The following is a 4,523-nucleotide window of genomic DNA, read 5'->3' on the forward strand; positions in this document are numbered from 1 at the left end:
TTTTTCCGGGTCCAATTCGGCCGTTGTGGGCCTCTGGAGGTGTTTGTGGAGCTCATCCGGGCTCTGGGGGTGTCTGGTAAAGAGATCCGGGTTCTGGCGTCTTTTTCCGGGTCCAATTCGGCCGTTGTGGGCCTCTGGAGGTGTTTGTGGAGCTCATCCGGGCTCTGGGGGTGCCTGGTAAAGAGATCCGGGTTCTGGCGTCTTTTTCCGGGTCCAATTCGGCCGTTGTGGGCCTCTGGAGGTGTTTGTGGAGCTCATCCGGGCTCTGGGGGTGTCTGGTAAAGAGATCCGGGTTCTGGCGTCTTTTTCCGGGTCCGATTCGGCCGTTGTGGGCCTCTGGAGGTGTTTGGGTCCGAGTTCCGGGCTCTGGGGGTGTCTGGTAAAGAGATCCGGGTTCTGGCGTCTTTTTCCGGGTTCGATTCGGCCGTTGTGGGCCTCTGGAGGTGTTTGGGTCCGAGTTCCGGGCTCTGGGGGTGTCTGGTAAAGAGACCTGGGTTCTGGCGTCTTTTTCCGGGTTCGATTCGGCCGTTGTGGGCCTCTGGAGGTGTTTGGGTCCGAGTTCCGGGCTCTGGGGGTGTCTGGCAAAGAGATCCGGGTTCTGGCGTCTTTTTCCGGGTCCAATTCGGCCGTTGTGGGCCTCTGGAGGTGTTTGGGTCCGAGTTCCGGGCTCTGGGGGTGTCTGGTAAAGAGATCCGGGTTCTGGCGTCTTTTTCCGGGTCCAATTCGGCCGTTGTGGGCCTCTGGAGGTGTTTGTGGAGCTCATCCGGGCTCTGGGGGTGTCTGGTAAAGAGATCCGGGTTCTGGCGTCTTTTTCCGGGTCCAATTCGGCCGTTGTGGGCCTCTGGAGGTGTTTGTGGAGCTCATCCGGGCTCTGGGGGTGTCTGGTAAAGAGATCCGGGTTCTGGCGTCTTTTTCCGGGTCCAATTCGGCCGTTGTGGGCCTCTGGAGGTGTTTGTGGAGCTCATCCGGGCTCTGGGGGTGTCTGGTAAAGAGATCCGGGTTCTGGCGTCTTTTTCCGGGTCCGATTCGGCCGTTGTGGGCCTCTGGAGGTGTTTGGGTCCGAGTTCCGGGCTCTGGGGGTGTCTGGTAAAGAGACCTGGGTTCTGGCGTCTTTTTCCGGGTTCGATTCGGCCGTTGTGGGCCTCTGGAGGTGTTTGGGTCCGAGTTCCGGGCTCTGGGGGTGTCTGGCAAAGAGATCCGGGTTCTGGCGTCTTTTTCCGGGTCCAATTCGGCCGTTGTGGGCCTCTGGAGGTGTTTGGGTCCGAGTTCCGGGCTCTGGGGGTGTCTGGTAAAGAGATCCGGGTTCTGGCGTCTTTTTCCGGGTCCAATTCGGCCGTTGTGGGCCTCTGGAGGTGTTTGTGGAGCTCATCCGGGCTCTGGGGGTGTCTGGTAAAGAGATCCGGGTTCTGGCGTCTTTTTCCGGGTCCAATTCGGCCGTTGTGGGCCTCTGGAGGTGTTTGTGGAGCTCATCCGGGCTCTGGGGGTGTCTGGTAAAGAGATCCGGGTTCTGGCGTCTTTTTCCGGGTCCAATTCGGCCGTTGTGGGCCTCTGGAGGTGTTTGTGGAGCTCATCCGGGCTCTGGGGGTGTCTGGTAAAGAGATCCGGGTTCTGGCGTCTTTTTCCGGGTCCGATTCGGCCGTTGTGGGCCTCTGGAGGTGTTTGGGTCCGAGTTCCGGGCTCTGGGGGTGTCTGGTAAAGAGACCTGGGTTCTGGCGTCTTTTTCCGGGTTCGATTCGGCCGTTGTGGGCCTCTGGAGGTGTTTGGGTCCGAGTTCCGGGCTCTGGGGGTGTCTGGTAAAGAGATCCGGGTTCTGGCGTCTTTTTCCGGGTTCGATTCGGCCGTTGTGGGCCTCTGGAGGTGTTTGGGTCCGAGTTCCGGGCTCTGGGGGTGTCTGGTAAAGAGATCCGGGTTCTGGCGTCTTTTTCCGGGTTCGATTCGGCCGTTGTGGGCCTCTGGAGGTGTTTGGGTCCGAGTTCCGGGCTCCGGGGGTGTCTGGTAAAGAGATCCGGGTTCTGGTGTCTTTTTCCTGGCTTAATTCGGCCGTTGTGGGCCCCTGGAGGTGTTTGCGGACCTCCGCGGGTGAAATAATGGAAAAAAAAAAAAGTTAAAGTTTCCAGTCGGGACTATGTGGAGCGAAAAAAACCCGGACTTTTTTGGCTCCGTCAGAAACTAAGTAAAAGTCGGAATATGTGAAGGAAAGCCCAGAAAATGCCTGGGCTTTTTTAGATCGCTTCGATAAATTTTTTTTTAGCTCACATCACTGGGCCACCAGGTCGCAGATTTCAGAAACCTGGTTTTCGGAAACAGAGATCTCCAGGACAGGGCCCCGAGCTTCGGGGGGAGCGTTCCCCAGCTGGACCTAAGCATAGTGGGCCAGGCCCCGGGCGGAAAGACGCTCCTGGAGCCGAGATACAGGGGTGGCTCCCCGCGCGACTTACCCGATTTCGGAGCACTATTTTCGGACAGTGATGGCAGAGCAGTGGGTGTACCGGATGGAGGAAAATAACAGCTCCAGAGAGCGGCAGAGACCAGACCATGACCCAGAACGGCACACTGTTCCCGGACAGTGATGGCAGACCAGCAGGTGTACCCCATGGATGAATAAAGAGTTCCAGAGAGCGGCAGAGACCAGACCATGACCCAGAACGACACACTATTCCCGGACAGTGATGGCAGAACAGCAGGTGTACCGCATGGATGAATAAAGAGCTCCGGAGAGCGGCAGAGACCAGACCAAGTCCCAGAACGACACACTGTTCCCGGACAGTGATGGCAGACCAGCAGGTGTACCGCATGGATGAATAAAGAGTTCCAGAGAGCGTGATATCCCAGACCATGACCCAGAACGGCACACTGTTCCCGGACAGTGATGGCAGAACAGCAGGTGTACCGCATGGATGAATAAAGAGCTCCAGAGAGCGGCAGAGACCAGACCAAGTCCCAGAACGACACACTATTCCCGGACAGTGATGGCAGACCAGCAGGTGTACCGCATGGATGAATAAAGAGCTCCAGAGAGCGGCAGAACCCAGACCAAGTCCCAGAACGACACACTATTCCCGGACAGTGATGGCAGAACAGCAGGTGCAGTGGATGGATGAATAAAGAGCTCCAGAGAGCAGCAGAGACCAGACCAAGTCCCAGAACGACACACTATTCCCGGACAGTGATGGCAGAACAGCAGGTGTACCGCATGGATGAATAAAGAGTTCCAGAGAGCGTGATATCCCAGACCATGACCCAGAACGACACACTATTCCCGGACAGTGATGGCAGACCAGCAGGTGTACCCCATGGATGAATAAAGAGTTCCAGAGAGTTCCAGAGAGCGGCAGAGACCAGACCATGACCCAGAACGGCACACTGTTCCCGGACAGTGATGGCAGACCAGCAGGTGTACATGATGGATGAATAAAGAGCTCCAGAGAGCGGCAGAGACCAGACCAAGTCCCAGAACGACACACTATTCCCGGACAGTGATGGCAGAACAGCAGGTGTACCGCATGGATGAATAAAGAGTTCCAGAGAGCGGCAGAGACCAGACCAAGTCCCAGAACGACACACTATTCCCGGACAGTGATGGCAGACCAGCAGGTGTACATGATGGATGAATAAAGAGCTCCAGAGAGCGGCAGAGACCAGACCAAGTCCCAGAACGACACACTATTCCCGGACAGTGATGGCAGACCAGCAGGTGTACATGATGGATGAATAAAGAGCTCCAGAGAGCGGCAGAGACCAGACCAAGTCCCAGAACGACACACTATTCCCGGACAGTGATGGCAGACCAGCAGGTGTACCGCATGGATGAAAATAACAGCTCCAGAGAGCGGCAGAACCCAGACCATGACCCAGAACGGCACACTGTTCCCGGACAGTGATGGCAGAACAGCAGGTGCAGTGGATGGATGAATAAAGAGCTCCAGAGAGCGGCAGAACCCAGACCAAGTCCCAGAACGACACACTATTCCCGGACAGTGATGGCAGAACGGCAGGTGTACCGCATGGATGAATAAAGAGTTCCAGAGAGCGTGATATCCCAGACCATGACCCAGAACGACACACTATTCCCGGACAGTGATGGCAGACCAGCAGGTGTACCGCATGGATGAATAAAGAGCTCCAGAGAGCGGCAGAACCCAGACCAAGTCCCAGAAAGACACACTATTCCCGGACAGTGATGGCAGAACAGCAGGTGTACCGCATGGATGAATACACAGTTCCAGAGAGCGGGAGATCCCGGCCGATGTCCGATGACGAAGCACTGTATGGGACACTTTGAAGGAAGGGTCGGTCTCCTGGATGAAAAGAACTTTAATTTTCTGACTTAAAATACGGAGTTAAAGTTTCCAGTCGGGACGATAAGGAGGGCAAAAAAACCCGGACTTTTTTGGCTCCGTCAGAAACTAAGTAAAAGTCGGAGTATGTGAAGGAAAGCTCAGAAAATGCCTGGAGAATTTTGAGCGGACCGGAAAAAAAAAGTTCCAGCCGACATCACTGGGCCACCAGGTCGCAGATTCCTG

The sequence above is a fragment of the Gasterosteus aculeatus genome, unplaced genomic scaffold (genome assembly GCF_964276395.1).
Source record: "Gasterosteus aculeatus unplaced genomic scaffold, fGasAcu3.hap1.1 HAP1_SCAFFOLD_25, whole genome shotgun sequence".
Classification (NCBI taxonomy): Eukaryota; Metazoa; Chordata; class Actinopteri; order Perciformes; family Gasterosteidae; genus Gasterosteus; species Gasterosteus aculeatus.